The 21946-nt window shown below is 38.1% G+C and overlaps 1 pseudogene; it reads left to right on the top strand.

Annotated features, from left to right (window-relative positions):
* LOC126025753 (cyclin-C-like) overlaps nt 1–21946 on the top strand; it is a 28530-nt pseudogene that overhangs the window by 3506 nt on the left and 3078 nt on the right.

Below are 21946 nucleotides of genomic sequence, written 5' to 3'. Positions count from 1 at the left end.
TGCAAGGCAGCTAATTCGATAGGTGTGCACTGGATTCAAAGCAGTGAATATATTATTTTAGTATCAATAAATGTTTCATTTGGTTTAGCATGCCAGTATCTATTATTCATCACCCTGGTCATTAACAGCTGTTGGCCGCAGGCCCACAGAAACTTTCTGTATGGCTTCTTTGAGAGCAGGGTATTTGTCTCAGGCCAGCCATCGCCTTCTGCCTCCCAGAGCCCAGCTCCCTTGCACCAATTGGAGTCGAGGTATCTGGTCTGTTCCCTTCTCTCTGCCAAGCAAGCACAGTTCTAAAAAGGGGGGCCATCAGTTTGTTTTTTTAATTCCTGGTGCCAAAATGTGTCCAAATCAATCAGAGGCAAGGAGTGAGTTGATAAAAATGTGTGACTATTTTTTGGACCTTCCTGAAGTTTCTAACCTGATCATGAGACCCACAAATTCCTTCTCTGATGATTTCACTTCTTCACACCACATGACAATTAAGTAAAATATAAGACCACCAACTAAATTAGAGTTCAAATAATCAATAATCTTAAAAAGGTAAAGCCATCCAAATATTTCATGAGAAATTCTTATACTGAGATATTATTGAAGGAGAGTTGAAGAGCTCAGGGGATAGGAGTACTCGATTTTGGAATAGCTGCAGAAGCACATGAACACAACAGCCTGGTCTCCAGCACTACTAGGACATAAGAGCTCCAAAGAAGATAGCAACAAAAACACCAAGCTTCATGCTCAGGCGCTTGCAGTGCTTGCCCAGAAGGTGTAGATGGAGAAGGGTACACAACTAAGGAAGAGAGATGGGACATGGCCAGAAACTTGAGGGTCATTGTTCAACCATTTTATTCTTTCTTGGGCTATCATAGGAATTTCTCCATGGCAGTCTCAGTCCCATCTAGGCATGAAAGGCAGAGGCTGTCCTTATGAAAGGTTGAAGGGTTAGAGGAAGGTGCAAATGTACCTTAATTTTGGATTAGTTAGTTCTACTTTACAAGGTGTGTATATGGAGGGGAGGAATAATGGGGTTTTACAAAGGTTATGGCAGTGATAAACCCAGCCCCTAACCCCATCTTTGACTAGGAGGGCATGGATTGGGTCCATCTGGAAATGCAGTGAGACCACCAAGAGAGCTGGGTGACACTGCTCCATCCTCCTAGAGGTGAGGAGTTACAAAACTCCTCAAGAGCGCCATGTCAAGGACCTCATACAATCTCTTTCCAATAGTGGTGTAACGGGTCAAGAAGGAAACTAGGATAACTATATCTTGTTTCTTTTTTATTTTTCTTAAAAAATATTTTATTGTGAAAAATTCAAAATAGTCATAGGTATTGATTATGAATTATCACTTGTTTCCTTTTGCAAACAAATCTTTAAAAAGAAAATTTTTGTGTATTGAAAATCTAATAGGCTTAATGAATCTTAATAATTACTGGTTAAACTTTTTTTTTTTTTTGGTTTTTGGGCCACACCCAGCAGTGCTCAGGGGTTACTCCTGGCTGTCTGCTCAGAAATAGCTCCTGGCAGGTAGGGGGACCATATGGGACACCGGGATTCGAAACAACCACCTTTGGTCCTGGATCGGCTGCTTGCAAGGCAAACGCCACTGTGCTATCTCTCCGGGCCCTGGTTAAACTTTTTACCCTCTCTTTCCCAGGTAAATTTCAGACTATCGTTTTTAATATCTCCCAAATGAATGCCATAATTCTACTTCTATCGCTCTCCCTCTGAATAATTTCACTCAACAAGATATTAACCAATCTATCCATATATAAGCACATATAACACATGGCAAACAATTTTTCATAAAGTGATTATAAAAATGTTTGAGATCAGGCCCGGAGAGATAGCACAGCGGTGTTTGCCTTGCAAGCAGCCGATCCAGGACCAAAGGTGGTTGGTTCGAATCCCGGTGTCCCATATGGTCCCCTGTGCCTGCCAGGAGCTATTTCTGAGCAGACAGCCAGGAGTGACCCCTGAGCACTGCCGGGTGTGGCCCAAAAACCAAAAAAAAAAAAAAAAAAAAAAAAGTTTGAGATCAAGGCTGAAAAAATACAGCACAAAATAAGATTAAAGATGCATATTGTATTACCCCTATAACTAGCATGCATGCTCTACAAATACTTTAATCTTAAAAACATAGTTAATATATATGATAGACATAAATACATTGCTCTCAATTCTTAGATTATACTAAAATTTCTCCTAAATTATGGATATATAGTACGGTAAGACATCATAAACACCAATTTCAACATATCCATAGCTATGAGTCTGTATATATAAGTACATATGTATGTATGTATTCATATATCTAATTGTATGCTATCATTTTCACATTATTTTATTGTTTTTGACCTTTCAATATTTAAACACAAGTTTGAGGGTTTTATTTCTCTAAGAACTAATTTATTTTTTTATTTTTAGTTAAGTTGATAGTCTGTTTAACTGCATTGGTAATAATACTTTTCATGTAAAATACATAGAATCATAAAACCTGAGATTACATTTGATAACCTTTCTTTTTATTTAATACATTTTTAATTGAATCACCTTAAGAACACAGTTAAAAGTTCTTTAGGATTGTATTTTAGTTATATAATATTCCAACACCCAACCCTTTATCAGTGTACAACTTTAGTCATAAAGTTGTCCCAAATTTCCCTCCTGTCCTGCCCCCTTCCCTGTCTGCTTCTATGGCCTGCTGGCAAATAACTCTCTCTCTCTCTCACACTCTCACTTTCTTTTTAAAAAAATTTTTTTTGTTTTGTTTTTGGATAGGTCACACCTGGCAGCACTCAGGGGTTATTTCTGGCTCTATGCTCAGAAATCACCCCTGGCAAACACAGGGGACCATATGGGATGCCGGGATTCGAACCACCATCCTTCTGCATGAAAGGCAAATACCTTACCTCCATGCTATTTCTCCGGCCCCACACTCTCACTTTCTTTTCTTTCTTTTTTTCTTTTTTTTTATAATTTTTTTATTTTGAATTATGAGAACAAAAGATGCAAAGAAAGAGGATAAGGTAAAGTTACAGTGGAAGGACAATCACCCATAACATAATTATCAGAAGAAGTCCCCTTGCTGATATCTTAACTTTGAACTTTCACCAAAGAAAGTTAAGATAAATAAAACAGAATCCATGTGCAATTACTTTGTCCCTCAAGTCCCCAGATTGTAGCACATTATAATATTTCTTAACAGCACACAAGGCAATCTAAAGCCATCAAACTTACGTAACTCCTTAAACACTAGAGGCATAGTACTTTTTACATTTCCATGTACATGCATATTAGCTTAAGTTAACCTCAAATTTTAAGTGGGTGCGTTTTAAGGATTAGAGTCAAAGAGCACAGTAAAAACGATGTTAGAGTGGCAATTGTTGTTTGCATAGGCCCACCAAAATATGAGAGGCATGGAAAGGAATAACCTTGGCCTAAATACAAAGAGATCCTACTCCTGAAGTTTCCTGGCATAAGACCGGCTCTAGGCCTCAGGAAAGTTATCGTTCGCTCCAAGACATTGTCCGTAGCGCCAACACACTTATCACACAGTCTCTGTTGTTGGTCTCATGTTTCTGTATTAAAGATTCTGGAATCTGCATGTCCTACATTGAAGTCATGATGTGGAGTGCCTTTTCGTTTCACCTCACCATGAAAGGGCAATGCAGGAAGCCCTGTCCTGTAAGCGGGTCGTTGTTGTTAAGTCTTCTCAGTGTTAAGGGAAGTCTCTTTTGAGCAGGACGATGTCTGAGCAGTGGTAGGGTCTTCCATGGTAGAGGATTGCTTCCAGGTGATGTTATAGACAAACCTCACCATAAAGGGGCAATACAGCAAGCCCTGTCCAGTAAGCAGGTCATTGTTCTTGTTGTCTTCCCAGTGTTAAGGAGTGTCTCTTTTGAGTAGATCGATGTCAGAGCAGCTGTAGGGTCGTCCCTGGTACAGGAATGCCTCCGGGTAATGTTATATACAACCTTGGATGTTTTGTAAATGTCTTCTGTAGATCAAGGGGTAAATGGAGAATGCCCATTCTTCTGAGGCCTGTGCCAGGTCTTTATGTCAATGTTCAGGGTGTAAGGTCTCATTGCACTACAAGATTTGTGTGTTCCCATTTCTATTAGATATATATATATTTTTTTTGGTTTTTTTCTTCGGGCCACACCCCATTTGATGCTCAGGGGTTACTCCTGGCTAAACGCTCAGAAATTGCCCCTGGCTTGGGGGACCATATGGGACGCCGGGGGATCGAACCTTGGTCCTTCCTTGGCTAGCGCTTGTAAGGCAGACACCTTACCTCTAGCTCCACCTCGCCAGCCCCACACTCTCACTTTCTATCTCTCTGTATCTCTGTCTCTGTGTCTCTGTGTCTGTGTCTGTCTGTCTGTCTGTCTCTCTCTCTCTCTGTATAACATCCTTAAATTGACAGTACAATTCCCTCCACAAGATGGCACCCATGCCTTATTTTACTCCATTTTACCAAAAATTCTTGCCTCAGAATAAACAAAAAATAAAGTACTGCTTCACAATTCACACAACTTGTTTTTGAATGCAAAATATGTTATTTACTCTACTACATTTATAAGTTAGTGTCTTTCTTTTTTTTTCTTTCTTTCTTTTTTTTTTTTTTTTGTTTTGGGTCACACCCTATGGTGCTCAGGGGTTACTCCTGGCTGTCTGCTCAGAAATAGCTCCTGGCAGGCACAGGGGACCATATGGGACACCGGGATTCGAACCAACCACCTTTGGTCCTGGATCGGCTGCTTGCAAGGCAAACGCAGCTGTGCTATCTCTCCAGGCCCAAGTTAGTGTCTTTCTCTTGCCCACACCACATGCAGTCAGTCAGGTTCATGAATATGACCTCCCAACACAAAAATCACTGGCCTGTTCACCAGAACAAGAGCTCTTTGAGTGCAATCTTGATTGCTCTTTTCTTCCTTTCTTTCATATTCCCAGCTCTTAACACAATGTTCAGCACACAGCAAGTGCTTAATAAATGATGACTGAAGGAATTTCTGTCTTCACTTAAGGGATCTCATCTAGTTCTCCAGGAAAGGCCACTAGGTTTTGTCCTATTAGCTCATTCTAGTTCCCACCTCTTGCTACACAGTGTCAGCACTTCTAAAATTTGTACCCATTCACCCATCCTTTTCCCTCACCCCACATCATAGGGGGCTTCCTGAATTTGGGTCTTTCCAAGGAAGTGATAGAACTCCATTGGGAGTACACAGTAAGTCTTAATATGGTCCATAGATTCTTAGAAATTGTAAACAAAAACAATATATGATAAAATAAATTTGATTCACCATGGGTGATAGAAATAAGTTATGGCTCTATGGTATATTTCTTTCTTTCTTTTTTTTTTTTTTTTGGTTTTTGGGCCATGCCTGGCGATGCTCAGGGGTTACTCCTGGCTGTCTGCTATCTCTCCACTGTGCTATCTCTCCGGGCCCTCTATGGTATATTTCTGGCCAACAGAATATCACCAGATCTCTTAATAAAAGAATAAAAATGTCTAATATGAAACATTAACATATGTTCATTCACTCACTTCCCAACCTACTTTTCTAGATCAGAATTGGTGAACAGAGCAAATGTCATGACTTCATTTTTTTTTTTTTTCTCTAACAGCTCCATAGTATTTCATTGTGTAGATGTGCCATAGTTTCTATATCCACTCATCTGTTTTTGGACATTTTTGTTGTTTCAGATTCTGCCTACTGTCCATAGTGCTGTAATAAACATAGGAATGTAGAGGGCTTTTCATTATTGTGCTTTGTAGGGAAAGGCACAATTTATTCTTTCAGAAAGATCTGGGTCACTGCCTAGCTGCCAATTGTGGCTGGTCCCGTGGGTCCCTTTGATTTTTAAATAACTTGATTTATTTAAAGAGCATGTACCATATAGTTGACATAGTTGATCATAATATATTTGTTTCCAGATAAGTGGGAACAAAGTTAATGAAGAAAAATTAAGAAGAAAGAGAAAAAAAGTACAGTGACAACTAAATTTGTGAAAATTATTGTATCTTCAAAGAGGTCATTAAGACATTGTTAGAAGGTTTTGTAAGCTTTTCTCGCTAGTTGACTATTTTAGTTGGCTTCAGATACACATTGTGTTTTTATAGGGATGACAGTATTAAACAAAAATAGAAATTTTAATTTAGTAAAAGAAAATATCACATAGTTGACATAGCTGATCATAATACATTTGTTTCAGGATGACAGAAAGTGAAGTTATTGAAACATAGAAAGAAAATAGAGAATTTAAAAAAGATGAAAAAAGGAGAGAGTTCATTAGCAGTTATATTTGTGAAAATTATTGAATCACCAATAAAGTTGTTGATACAATATCTGAAAGTTTAGTAAACTCCCCCCTTTTTTTCTTTAGAGATGGGAGATACTCTATAAAAAATGGTGTGTGGCAGATGTCGTTTGCATATGTACAGCAAAATATAAAAGGAATTGAAAGGAAAGACCTTTGGCTTAAAAAAACAGGGAGATCTTAACCCCAAAGTATTTTGGCATAAGACCATCTCAAAGCTACAGGCATACTAGGTTGTCCAACCCCATAGTCATTCTCAGTGGTCAGTTTTTCACCATCACAGTTGTTGCTGTTGGGCAACTGCAGTTATAGATCTTGATTTCTGTGCTAATACTACAGCTTTTAAGAGGCATATTTCTTTTTTTTTTTTTTTTTTTTTTTTTGGTTTTTGGGCCACACCCGGCAGTGCTCAGGGGTTACTCCTGGCTATCTGCTCAGAAATAGCTCCTGGCAGGCATAGGGGACCATATGAGACGCCGGGATTTGAACCAACCACCTTAGGTCCTGGGTCAGCTGCTTGCAAGGCAAACGCCACTGTGCTATCTCTCTGGCCCCCAAGAGGCATATTTCTTAAATTTCAGGTATTCCAGAAGTACAGGAAAGTAGAGGGAGGATGCCCACACTCACTCAAAAAAGTCTTGGAGATATCAGTCCAAATAGCAGCATATCTGGAGCTTGGTCAGATTGATATCTCTGCAGAGTGCCATAGAGGAAGTAAGACCATTGGCAAAGAGGCAGTTGTGGGTGATGGGTGTAGTAGGTGTGGCTTTGATAGGACAGAGACTTAGCCCACCCTCTTCTCTTGAGATAACTAGCTTTCAGCTGTATGGCTGGTGTACCCATAATTTTTCACAGCTTGGTTTACATTTCTTTTGAAAACAGAGTGAGTCTATTCCCCTGTGATTAAAAAATAATTTAAAGAAAGAAAATGTAGTGTGGTACCTACCTTAGATTTTAAGATGTCTGACTTCTAAAGGTTTTATAAAGTGCTGTCCATTAGTCCCACTCACCCAAAGATCTCTTGGGTAGGATAGGCAGGGGCTTTGACTCCTTACCTTGAGGGTCTACCTGGCTTTGTAATTCCAGGTATTTGTGGATTTTTTTTTTTTTTTTTTTTGGTTTTTGGGCACCTGGCAGTGCTCAAGGATGACTTCTGGCTCTACACACAAGAATCACTCCTGGCAGTGTTCAGGAGACCATATGGGATGCCAAGGTTAGGACATGGGCAGGCCAAGTGCAAGGCAAGCACCAATTACGCACTGCACAATCTCTTTCGCCTCATTTGTGAAATTTTTTTTTTTTTTGGTTTTTCGGGCCACACCCGTTTGATGCTCAGGGGTTACTCCTGGCTAAGTGCTCAGAAATTGCTCCTGGCTTGGGGGGACCATATGGGACGCCGGGGGATTGAACTGAGGTCGCAATCTTTCCTTGGCTAGCGCTTGCAAGGCAGACACCTTACCTCTAGCGCCACCTTGCTGGCCCTATTTTTTATTTGTGTGTGTGTGTGTGTGTGTGTGTGTGTGTGTGTGTGTGTGTGTGTGAATTTTCTTAATTCAAGACTCCACCTGCTGGACTAGGTGGTGTTCATCGTAGAGACTCATATTCCTAAGAAAGGACGACAAATATGGACCAAAAAAAAAAATAGCAGTAATCCCAGGGATCGCACACACTTTTTCATGGTGATCCTGCTCATTTTAATCTATCCCTGCCTCCTAAACCCTGCCATAGCACCTTCATGTTTACAGTTTTCTCCTAGAACTTAAAGCCACTTAAAAGGTGCATTTAAAAACACTCTGGGGAATATGAGACAAAGGGCAGAGGACAGAGATCTCAAGACCCCAGTCTTCTAGATTTGAGCTGTATAGACTTGGCATGGACTGGGTCAAACTGTGTAACCACCTGTGCCCACCTGTTCCTGACCTGTATAGTCTGCAGATGGTAGAGTAGGCAATGCACCTTTACCTGCTGAAGTAGTATCAGAAACAGTGCTGAACAAAAGGATGGGTAAAAGGTGTAAATGATGAAGATAATGTGGATTCAACTACTCTGTTTAGTTACTTGTAGAATTAATTTGTGCTGGTTCTACATGAGTTTTAGTAGTGGAGGCTATTGTTTGCACAGTTGCAGTATGCTCAGGGATACTTGTCTTTAACATCCACTGAAGAATTTGGGAATTGAGTGAAATAAGAGTCATGAAATCATTGCAAAAGCCAATAGTATGGAATAAACTTTCTATCCATGTTTTCAGATCTGACTGAACTTGGGCTTGTCAGAGCTTCTCTGTCTGTGAATGAAGTGGCAGAAGCATGAGAGGACAGATCATTCAGGATTATAGAACTGGCAACAGTGGCCTTACAGTTGTCATAGCCTTGGTCATGTGACTCTCACTGACTAAATTTAAGAAAAATGTACTGGTGTTTGAAAGTGGCAATGTCTAAGCTGCAGTTTGTGGAAATGTGTGCACATTTGGTGTGAATGGAGATGGTAAGATGTCACTGTTGAGAAGTTGTCAGTTAGATAGGGTACAGTCTCTGACAGTCTCTGGCAGTTTCAGAGACTCTTTGGAGGCCTATACTTTGAATCTGCACTATCTAAGAAAGGAGAGATGTCAAAGGAGGATGTGATTATTAGTGCCTCTACTCTAGTTATCATTGAGACCATTGATGACTGGAGTAAGAATTTTAGTTACCAAAAATCTTGTGCCCTTTGTGTTTTTTTTTTTTTACTGTGGATATGTAGAAAGTTATCATTGTCATCATTTCTGATGTTGTTGGAGATACTGGAATGGGATAAAGATGTTGTTGCAATTGAAGTGAATGTATTTCAAGAAACACTTTTTGTTGTATTATGTTCATTTGAGGAAGATAAAATACTTTATATAATTCCCATTTTAATGGTAATGTATTGATATTCTCTAGTAGTTTCCATGTTCTGAAGTTGTTATTTAGTTCTGAAATGTTATTTATTAAGGACAAGGAAGAGTGTACCATTGATATTATCTCTATTGACACTGGTGTCTCCCTCTATTTTTTCTGAAGTATTGGAGAGGATTAGAATAAAAGCTTAAGGGGTCGGGTAGGTGGCGCTGGAGGTAAGGTGTCTGCCTTGCAAGCGCTAGCCAAGGAAGGACCGCGGTTCGATCCCCCGGTGTCCCATATGGTCCCCCCAAGCCAGGGGCGATTTCTGAGCACATAGCCAGGAGTAACCCCTGAGCGTCAAACGGGTGTGGCCCAAAAACAAAAACAAAAACAAAACTAAACAAAAGAATAAAAGCTTTAATTACAAAATACATAGTGAGTTTTGATTCACCAAGAGCAATGTATGATGAATTTTGTGACTCTGAAGTTTCTGATATCAAGGCATGGACATGGGATCGAAATGATTTTAAGTTGTTCTACATTTTGAAATGGTTTCTACATTCAGCCATCACATGGAAAGTAATGGCTTCAAGAAAAACCCTCTGTGGACATTTGAGAAGGATGAAAGTAATGATGGGGTTGCTTTTAGAACAATGGTGGTGTGACTGAAGAGATAGTACAGCTGTAGGGCTTTTGCCTTGAATGCAGCAGACCCAGCAGAGATCTGGGTTCCATCTTTGGCATCCCATATGTTCCCCTGAGCCTGCCAGGAGCAATTTCTGAGTGCAGAACTAGGAGTAACCCTTGAGTGCTGCTGGGTGTGACCCCAAAACAAAATAAAATGAAAAAGAACAACTGTGCTGGTTATAGATTTTCTAGTGGTATCCATGGTGTAATTCTGGAGTTTCTTTCTTTTGGGGGGCATACCTGACAGTGCTCAGGATTACTCCTGGCTCTGTGCTCAGAAATTGTTCCTGGAGGCTCAGAAGACCATATAGGATGCCGGGATCAAACCCGGGACCACCCTGCATCATCTGTGTGCAAGGCAAACACCCTATCACTGTGCGATCTCTCTGGCCCCCTATTCTGGGGTTTCTGAGAAGAGGCTGATGTTTTCACAGAAGAGGTACTTAGTGGGGACACTGAGTATTGTATCTCTAATGCTATTATCACAGACACTATTGAGGTTTCTGGAGTAAAAATTTGAGTCGCAGTAAATGGTGATTCTCTTGTTTTTCTTACCATTGTATCTAAAAATCAGTGTGTTATTCTTTTTTGAAGGCAATGGAAGTTTGTTGCTTACATCTGAAAGGAACAAACATGTATGATTTGGTGACATAAACACTTTAGTTTTGTAATGGTGTTGTCAAATAACCCAGTGGTTACCACTGTCTTATTTTGGTAACTTAGAAAATATTGATGCTTTCTGAGTAGAGGCTCTGGAAGAGGACACTGCTGATGTTCCTTCTATTCCCATTGTTATTAAAGTGGCTGATGAGATGGAATAAAACCTTCAGTTACAAGATGCCAAGTGGACTAGGCCTTAGTCTGCCTTGAACCTGTCATATCTAGGACTAGCAGGATGAACACTGTTCCATTTTGATTTGAAGATGTTGTTTGATCTGAGGGTGATAACTCTGGAAGAACCCCCCTCTGCAGGACCATGAACAGTTGGGGGAGGGAAGGGCTGTTGATGCCAATGATGATGATAGTGTGGGATTCTGCTGTGGTCTTCATACTTTTAGTTTGCTGGTCCTAAGAAGATGCAGGTGGTTGAAGAGCAAAGGCTAGGAGAGGGTGCTGTTGATATTTCCCTTCAATTCCAAGTAATGTTGCTGAAGAGATTGGAATAGAGCCTGTGGTTTTAACACATGCAATAATCTCATGATCACAGCACTGTGCCATTAGATTTAGATTGCGTTATTGATTCTGTTGTTGATGTATTGGATGGCACTGGACCTGGAGAAAGAGTTTGTTTTAGTTGAATGTGCTATCATATGAAGCACTTTCCTCTGTAATGTTGTTACTAGGATTGTGAAGGTGATGGTGTTGCGGCTTAGTTTTATATTCTCTATTTGAATCTATATCCACAGATTTGATAAGGTGCTGATGTTTGCTGAGTAGCGATACTTAAAGAAGGCAAAGCTGATATTTCTTTCACTTATTACTGAAGTGGCTGATGTTCAATGACTTCTTTTAACTGCAAATGTTGTGGACTGTTTCCTACAAAGAGCAAGCCCTGCTATGTTTAGAGCATCTATCATATCTGGGATCAGAGGCAGGACCATTGGAATGTCATGTGTTAAAGGTAATATTTGACCTGATAGTGATATATCCTGAGAAATTTTTTTTGTAGATTTGTGTACACTGGGGGAAATATGAAGGTGTAGATGAGTTTGTTTTTGTGATGTTGCTGGATATAGATTCTCTAGTGGTGTTAATAGTGTGATTCTAAAGTTTGGAGGAAAGTCTGGTATTTCCAGAGCAGGAAATACTGCTGCAACTGCTAAGGAATTATCCTTCTGATGCAGCTATCATTGAGAATGTTGAGGTTTCTGGCTTAAAACTTTTAGTTACAGCCACTAATGAGTCAGAGGTTTTCCTTCCACAGTATCTGCTGAAACTAGTGTAGTTGAAACTAGTGCAGTTGAAGAGAATGAAGCTGTTGGCAATATAAACATATCTGGTGTTTGTACAGATGTTTGGTTGACAGTTGAAGCAGACACAGAGAATGTTCAAGCTGGAGAGACTACCTTTGGAAATATCATATACAGAGTTATGTCTCCAGGGTGTAGCAAAGAAGCTGATTTACCTGCTACTATGAGGAGATGCTGTTGATTTGAAGTTGTTCAATGGTCTCCTCTCTCTCTCTCTCTCTCTCTCTCTCTCTCTCTCTCTCTCTCTCTCTCTCTCTCTCTCTCTCTTGGTCTCCACTCTCTTAGTCTGTTATTTCTGAGAGGAAATTGGTTGTTGAGTAGAGGTATTTGAAGAAGAAATTATTGATTGTTTCTCTGCTCCACTTTTATTGATAATGTTGAAGTGATTGAAACAGCAACTTTATTTACAGAGTGTGCCAGGTTTTCTGTTGACTGTGTTTGTGACTATTGGACTTGATTTTGGTGTTGTTTTAGCAATGTGTGAAGTCTGTTGGTGACTCTTAAAGAGGATAAAGTAAGTGATTCATTTGAACATGCTGTCTCCTAAGAGCCTACTGCTGTAGGGTTGTGGACACTTGTGGAGGATGTTAGTGATGGTGGAACTACTTCAGTGATTGGTGCTGGTTTGAGATTCACCATTTGACACTGTGCTCTTAGGTTGATGGTTTTGAGATGGAGATGACGCTTGCTGACATGGCAAAGTGAAGTTTCTTTGGCTTCCATTCTCAGTGAGGCATCCAGAGTGACTGTACATAAATGTCTTTAGTTACCCAGTGTGTCATGGTCACTGAGATCTTACTAGAAAGTTCCTGGGTTTGTTGAATCTACTACCATTTCTGGTGCCAGACTTGTGATGATATATATGGAATGTGCAGAAGATATTGTTCAACTCGAAGATGTTATTCTCTCAGCAATACTAGGATTGTGGACACTTGTGGAAGTTTGAGGTGTTGGTCAGATTGACTCTATGTTCACACTGGTTTGATTTCTCCTGAAGTCTTCACAGTTCTAATTTGGTGTTGCTCAAAATGTGCTGTTTTGTATTTATAACAGTAGTCTATTTTAATCCAGTTTCTATCAGTGTTTCTGATGTTGTTGGAGGCATACTACTGGCCCTGAGATGATTTACATATGTTGTTTTACTTGAAGGTGATGTATTTTGAGTACCTTCCAAATCAAGAATGTGGCCACTTGTGTAAAGATATGTGGTATAAACACTTGGTATTTAGGAGAAAGTGCTGATCTTTGCAGAGTGGAGTTTTGGAAGGGGCACTGCTGATGTTTTCTTTGCTCCCATTTTTTTTTTTTTTTACTGAAGTGACTGGACCTATGTTCTTAGTTACAAATTGCTTTGTGGGCTCTTTCTTACCAAGGTAAATTTTTGCTTTTTTTTTAGTGCATGTTCCAGATATGAGAGTAGAGGTATGGGCTTTGGTATATTGTCTTTTGACTTGATGGTATTTTCTCCTAAAACACTTTCACTACAGGATCAGGGACATTTGAGGATGCTGAAGGCATTTTGAGGAGTTTGGTTTTGTGATAGTGCTCATTAGAGATCTTCCTGTCTTCTCTCTGCTTTGATTTTGGAGTTTATGAAAATATACTGCTGCTTTCTGAAATAATGTGCTGGAAGAGAGTGTTTTTGATTGTCTGCCTTCTCCCTTAATTATTAATTTAGCTGAGATTATTAGCATAAAACTTTTCATGACCACGCTCAACATCAGAGAGTCTATCACCCTCCACCAGTGTTCCAAGGATCATTCCCATCCAAACCCTCTCCCACATAAGCTCAGTTCTATAGACAAAATCTCTGTTTTATTTGATTCTACCATTTGGTGTTCTCTTATTATGTTTCCTTTTTATTCCACATGTGGGGAGATATTTAATATAGAGGTAATGATACCTACACACAGATAGATGAATAGAAATTACAAAATATAAATCACTAATAAGTTGATAAAAATTATTTCAAAAATATATTTTACTGTAAAACTGCATTTTACAGCTAACAATTAAACATTATATCATAAATATGTAAGTTTTATTATTAATATCACAAATATAATTATTTTAAAATGTAAATTTTAACATTTATATTAATTAGGTCAATCCTGCAAATGTAAACCTGAGTGAATGTGAAGAGAACTAAGGAAAGTTTGAAAGGAAAATATAAATAAGCCTATAAAAGTGTAGTAGTATTTTCTATTCTAAGAAAATGAATCTTGACTTTTTTATATTATAAAGTGTTTTATTGGGCCCGGAGAGATAGCACAGCAGCATTTGCCTTGCAAGCAGCCGATCCAGGACCAAAGGTGGTTGGTTCGAATCCCAGTGTCCCATATGGTCCCCCGTGCCTGCCAGGAGCTATTTCTGAGCAGACAGCCAGGAGTAACCCCTGAGCACCGCTGGGTGTGGCCCAAAAACAAAAACAAAAACAAAGTGTTTTATTATAAATACTGCTAAAGTACTTGCATTAATAAATTAAAATGAATAATTTTGGATGTAAAAAACCTGATATTAAGTATAGAATATTTAACATGAAATGTTAATTTGTTAACATGTAAAATCTCTGTGCAAGATAAGATCAAACAAATTTTTCTCTTTTTAATTGAATCATCATGAATTACAAAGTTATTCATGATCCAGTTTTAGGTGAACAATGTTTGAGCACTAATCCCTTCGCCAGTGTCAATTTTCCTCCAACGATTTCCCCTCAATTGAAATTCCCTCCAATTTCCCTCAGTTTTCCTCCTACCCTCCCCAATCTGCCTCTATGACAGTCATTATTTTCTTAGTTATTTTTCCTTTTAGACATTGCATTTTTCAACACCGTTACTGAGAAGGTATCATGCATATCTCTTTACTCCTTTTAGCACCCAGGTCTCATCTAAAGTGATCATTTCCCTCTTTCATTGTTATAGTGGTTTCTTCTCTTTCCTATCTCTCTTCCTACCACTATTGAAAGCTTTCTGCTAAGGACAAACTTTTCCTTCTATTCAATTTTTTGTCTTTGGGCATTAGTTATTTCCCAACTATGTTTCTTTATATTCCAGAAATGAATGAGGTACAACATTCATATCTCTCCATACATATTTTACTCAGCATAATACTTTCCAGATATATCAGCAATTTCATGTTTTTATTTTTTCTAATAGCCAAATAATATTCCATTGTGTGTAATTAAGATTAAAAGATGATGCTATAAATTTGGCTTAAGTAGTAAAGTGTATAGTTCTCCTATATAAGAACCTGGGTTTGATCCTCAGCACAAAAGAAAGAAACTAAGTAAGAAAGAAAGGAAGAAAAGAAAAAACAATCAAAATGAAAAGAAAAAATGAATTCAAGTTACTATAAACAGAAATGAGTTGGAAATATTACAACCAATTCTATAGATATAGAAAGATTTATAAGTGAGTGCCATGAACAAATACACAAATTGGATGAGCTAAATAAAATTAATGTTTTCTAAAAACACTAAAACATATCAAAATTAAATAATGAATAAATATAAAATCTGAATAGACCTTCAATTATATAGAAATTAAATAAGCCATGAAACAGAAGCTTGAAACCAAAAACTTCACTGGTGATTTCTATCAAACACATAAAGGATTAGAACCAGTTCTTTTTAAATTGTCCCAGGAGAGAATATTTTCTCCTTCATTCTTTTAGACTGACATTACCCTGTATCAAACCCAGGCAAAGACACATCAAATAAAAACTATATTCCTTGTGACCAAAATCCCTTAAGAAAAATCAATGCTGGGCCGGGCGGTGGCGCTGGAGGTAAGGTGCCTGCCTTGCCTGCGCTAGCCTAGGACGGACCGCGGTTCGATCCCCCGGCTCCCATATGGTCCCCCAAGAAGCCAGGAGCAACTTCTGAGCACATAGCCAGGAGTAACCCCTGAGCGTCACAGGGTGTGGCCCAAAAACAAAAAAAAAAAAAGAAAAATCAATGCTAAAATCTTAAAAATAAAAATGATATATAATAAATAAATAAAAATGATATATATATTTATATAAGAAACAGTATATTTAAAGTGTTACACAAATGATCAAATGAGATTTACTCAATATACAATTTTTCTTTTTTGGTTTTTGGGCCACACCCGGTGACCCTCAGGGGTTACTCCTGGCTCTGCACTCAGAAATCACTCCTGGCTTGGGGGACCATATGGGATGCCGGTGGATTGAACTGCGGTCCTTCCTAGGTTAGCACATGCAAGGCAAATACCCTACCACTTATGGCACCGCACTGACCCCAAAATACAAAATTCTGTCAATGCACTGCAGCTCTTTCACAGAACGAAGGGAGAAAAATGGCATGAGCCAAGTTATGGAGGTAGTAAAAGAATTTGGCAGAATCCAACATTTTTTTTCATGAAAAAAATACACTATAAAACTGAATAGAAGAAAACAACCTCAACATAACAAAAGTCCCATCACACATGAAATTCCTACAATGAACATCTCTGCCTTTTTCTCTAAATAAGGAATGTGGAAAGGATGTCTACTCTCAGTATTTCTGTTCAACATAGTACTGGAAACTCAGCTATATCTATTATGCAAGAAAAAGAAATTAAACGTCATCTAACCAGGAAAGGAAAAGAATGTTATCTCTCTCCTCAATGTTTTTAATGACACCGTGATTTACCAACTTGTTCATAATATAGTCTTTTTAGGCATTAAATACTCGAACACCAATCCCATTACCTATGTGACTTTCCATTCACAAGTATCCTCAGTCTTCCACCCATAACCTGCCCCCTTGAAGATCTAAAATTTTTACTTCTTATTGTTTGTTACAACACAAAGGCAAATGGAATGATCAAAATTTAGATCAACATGGGTCAGTCTGAACTGATTGTTAGATCTCTCCACGATGTTATAAAAGTCATTGTCTAAGGATTTGCTAGGCTGTGGTTGGTGCTACTTGAGCCTTCTGTGTTACTGTTTAGATTCAACAAGCTTGGTAGATCACTATGTAACTTTACCCCCAGATTTCCTGAGATACTCTGGGCTGACACTGATACTGAGGTGTTACACAGCCAGTGGCTGGAGTATCCAGTATTTATAGTTCTAAAACATATTTGGTGGCTTGGAAGTTTGATAAGTTAAGTTGTGAAGCTGGAAGAGGGTGTAAGGTGTGGTGTTTGGCTGTTACTGTTCATGCAGAAAGGGGAATCTGCTCTGTCCTGCCTTCCCCACATCTGAAAATGCAACAGAGAGATCAGCCCAGATCAGACTACCTGAGAAGTATCTATGGCCATTCATTTCTTTTGGAACTGATGTAGGAGCTAGACCTTTTTTTCTGTTATCCCTTATTGCAGATTATTTTTATTTACTTTGGGCCACCTCTGTCTCAATGTTCCAGGGTCACTCCCAGCAGTATTTAGGGGAACATGTGGTGCCAGAAATTAGATCCAGGTCTCCAACATGCAAAGCATGCACTCCAACATAGCTCTATCCCAGAAGATATAATATTGTATGTGATTCATTATATTAGAAAATAGCAAAATATGTAGAACATAATAAAGTTATACCTAGTAATAAATGTCTAGTTTATTGTAAACTAATAACTGAATTCAGCAAAGTAGTAGAATTGAAATCAACATACAAAAAAAAACCCAGCAGTTCCTATACATTAACTAAACAATGTGAGTAATAAGTTAAATTATAATTAAAAATAATTACATTCGAAACAAATTCAAGAAGACTAAAATATTTAGGAATTAGTCTACCCTAATAGGTGAAATACTTATACAATGGCAACTAGAAAACATTGCTGAAAGGGGCCAGAGTGATAGCATAGTGGGTTGGGTGTTTGCCTTGCACACAGCTGATCCTGGCTCAATCCCTGACATCACATATGGTCCCCCTAGCCTGCCAGAAGTGATTTCTGTGCGCAGAGCCAGGAGTAACCCCTGAGCACTGCCAGGTGTGGCTCAAAAACCAAAACACCAAAACACAAACAATAAACAAACACACCCCACACATTGCTGAAAGAAAATGAAGACTAACACAAATGGAAGCATGTCTCAGGTCTATGGATTGGAAGACTCAATATTGTTAAAATGTTAATAAAACCCACAAAAATATGAAGATTTAATATAACTTTTCAAAATGCCAATTTTGTGCAAACAGAAAAAAACAAAATTTAATCTTTTTGGGGGGGAATCATGAGACCCTGAATGGTCAAAGATTTCTATAAAATATAACAATCAAAAAAGTGTAATACTAAAAAAAAAAAGTGTAATACTGATAGTAAGATTGCCTTATAAGGCAATGAAGTAGAATAGAGAGCCTAGAAATAAACCTTGTTTATATGACATTTTACCAGGCAACTGACATTTTACCAGGGTACCAAGACCATTCAATAGGAAAAGGACAAGCTAGTTTGGCTTAAAACAATTTTTAGACAACATAAAATTACAAACTTATTTATGATTTGGTTTTAGGCATACAATGTTTCAATGCCAATTCCTTCATCAGTGTCTACTTACCCCCACCAATGCCCCAGCACCTCAATTTGCCTCCTATTACCACCAGCATCTTCAAAAGGTGTTTATATATATGTATATATACACACACATGCATATATACATTTTTTGATGGAGTTGGACTTTTTTATCTTGTAAAATTCTACCTGTTAGATGATTGACAGGTAAATAATTTTTCCAATCATGGGATGTCTTTATATCCTGGTCATAATTTCCTTTGGCGTGAAGAAACACTTTAATTTAAGGTAGTCCCATTTTATTATTTTGCTTTCACTTGCTTTGTCAGTAGTGTTTCATCCTTATAGATACTTTTAGTTTCAATGTCATGAAGAGTTCTTCCTATGTTTTCAGGTCTGAAATCAAGGTCTAATCCATTTTGGGGGGGGGGTGACACCACTCCCAATGGTGCTCAGATGTTACTGTTGGCTCTGCCCTCAGGGGACATTACTAGTGGTGCTCAAGGGATCATATGGGATGCTGGGGATAGAACCTGGGTCAGCCATGTGGAAATATTCTACCCACTGTGCTATCCTTTTGCCACATAGGCCTAATCCATTTTCATTTAATTTTCTTTGGGGAGCTACACCTAGTGACACTCAGGGGTTACTTCTGGCTATGCTTTCAGAAATTGATCCTGGCTAGGGGGACTACATGGGATGCCAATAATCAAACCCAGGTTTGTCCTGTGTTAGCTGTGTGCAAGGCAAATGCCCTACCACTTTGCTATTGCTCTGGTCCCTTTAATTTTATTTTCATGAATGATGATATAAACAGGTCTGAGGTGTTGTTGTTGTTGTTGTTTTGCATGTACCTAATTAGTTTTCCCAGTGCCACTTCTTGGAGAAGCTTTCCTTGCTCCACTTCATATTTTTGCTCCTTTATCAAAGATTTATTAAAGATTAAACGATCAGGGTTTGTTTCAGTATATTCCACTTCATTCCACTGATCTGATGGTTGGTCTTTATTCTAGTACTGTGCTATATTAATGCTAATTAGTTTTTTTAATTTTTATTTTGATCATATTGGCTTATATATCTTTCACAGTAGTATTTTAGGTACATATTAACATTGAATCAGGGGAATACCTATCACCAAATTTGTCCCATCCCCATTCCCTTTCTGCAATTTATATCCCCTACCATCACCCCCCAGGCTGCTAGAGTAGGTGGTCCTCTCTTTGTTTAGCTTACTATTAGTGATCATATATCGGTTTGGTCCTGGTACCCTCCCTTGTTTCTCCCTCAATTTGAGAGGTGGAGCTCGATAATTCGAGTTATGTGGTTTTGCTTGAAGAAAAGAAAAGCAATAGAATGGAGTAAAAAATAAGAAAAAAAATAAAAAATAAATTAAAAAATCAAATTAGCTGAAAATGGGCAGAGTCCTTTTAGGGGCTTTCAACCTCCTGAGTGAGGACATGAAAAAAGTAATTGAAACACCACATCAATACAGAAAGAAATATCAAATTAAATATCCAGTGAGCACCACAGCAATAAAGACAAGCACCACATAATAGTCTCGGTTCTGAAATCAAACCATGCCAGTGTGCAAAAAGAAAAAAGATAAAATAAAATAAAATTGGAGACATCAACTTCAATATCTATACCAAAATAAAGAAATCAATAAAAATGATCATTCAATAAATATATATGTGGAAAAATGATTATTTGTGCTTTTTTCCCCCTGCATAGACACAGTAACTATTGGGGATATTATAGAGGGAATTCCCTTGGCCTAGGAGATAAAGGGTTTCTCCACCCCTGAAGTATACTGTCATGGGATTAATTATAGACTCCTTAATGCTAATTAATTTTATATAGTACTGTTTTGTAATATAGTTTGAAGTTGTGTTATGCTTTATAACTTATTTTTCCCAAGGGTTGCTTTAGCAAAATTTAGGGGGATTGATTGTTACATGTAAATTTTTGGAGTGCTTAATCCCTTTCTTTGAACAATATCAATGATATTGCATTGAATTTGTACAATGCTTTGGGAAGTATCCCATTTTCATTTGTTTGTTTGCTTTTGGGCCATACCTGGTGGTGCTCAGGGGTTACTATTGGCTCTGAGCTCAGGAACATCTCTGAATGGGCCATGGGGGACCATATGGGATGTTTGAGATTGAACCACATGCAAGGCAAGTGCCCTACCAGCTGTGCTATTGTTCCAGCCTTGGAGTATCCCATTTTGATGACATTAATTCTCCCAACCTATAAGCAGGGGCTGTGTTTCCATTTTCTCATGTCCTATTTATATCTTGAAGTAGTATAGAGTTTTCTTTGCACAGATCTTCCACTTCTTTAAGTTAAATTTATTTCAGAGTATCTAATTTTCTGAGGCACAATTATGAGCAGAATTTTAAAAATATCTCTCTGTCTTTTATTATTTGTATATGAGAAAGTCATGGAATCTTGTGTATTAATATTTTAGCCTGAAATTTCACTATACAAATCTATTGTACCTAGGAAATTTTTTAGAGTCTTTAAAGTTTGATAACTATAGAATGACATCAGCAAATAGTGAGAGCTTGACTTCTTCCTTTCCTACCTCGATGCCCTTGATATCTTTTTCTTACCTAATTACTATGGCAAGTACTTCTATTACTATATTGATTTGAAACAGTGAGAGTGGGCAACCTTGTCTCATGTTTTATCTTGAAAGAATTTAAGCTTTTCCCCATTGAGTATGATGTTTGTTGTATGCTTGTGATAAATAGCTTTGACTATGTTAAGGAAAATTACTTTAATTCCCTTTCTGTTAAGAGCTTTCTTTTCATAATCATGCATGGGTCCTGGAACTTGTCAATGTTTTCTCTGCATATATTAATGATCATATAATTTTATTGATATGGTACATTATGTTGATTGATTTGCATATGTAAATTATCTTTGCATCCCTGAAATGAATCTTACTTGGTCTTGGTTTATGATCTTTATGATGAGCTGTTTGATACTATTTGTGAGTATTTTGTTGAGAATTTTTGTATCTTTGTTCATCAGGGATATAAACCCATAATTTTGTGTGTGTGTGTGTGTGTGTGTGGTGTCTCTGTCGGCTTCCAGTATCAGAGTGATATTTGCTTCAGAAAAATTATTTGGGAATGTGTCTGTTTCTTCAATATTCTGGAAGATTCTAAAAATAATTGACAGTAAGTTTTCTGTAAAGTTCTGAAAGAACATACTAGTGGATCCATTTGGGCCTGGGTTTTTGTTTATGGGTAGATTTTTGGTTAACATTTAAATTTATTTAAAACTGATATGTTGGTCAGGTATTTCAAATCTTCTTGGTTCAGTCCTGGGAGCTTATAGAAGTCCAGAAATGTATCCTTTATTCTAGGTTTTCTTGTTTCATGGTATAAAGATTCTCAAAGTAACCTCTGATAATCCTTTGAATATCTGTGATATTCATTGTGATGTCTCTCCTCTCATTTCTAATTCAGTTTATTAGGTTCTCTCTTTTTGGGGGGGGCACACCTGGTGACACACAGGGGTTACTCCTGGCTATGCTCACAGAAATCGCTCCTGGCTTGGGGGGCCATATTGGATACCTGGGATCGAATCCAGGTCTATCCTAGGTCATCTGCATGCAAGGCAAACACCCTACTGCTGTG

This window comes from Suncus etruscus, chromosome 13 (genome assembly GCF_024139225.1).
Source record: "Suncus etruscus isolate mSunEtr1 chromosome 13, mSunEtr1.pri.cur, whole genome shotgun sequence".
NCBI lineage: Eukaryota > Metazoa > Chordata > Mammalia > Eulipotyphla > Soricidae > Suncus > Suncus etruscus.
The sequence above is the reverse complement of the archived record's forward strand: the minus strand, read 5'-3'. Positions and strand labels throughout refer to the sequence as shown.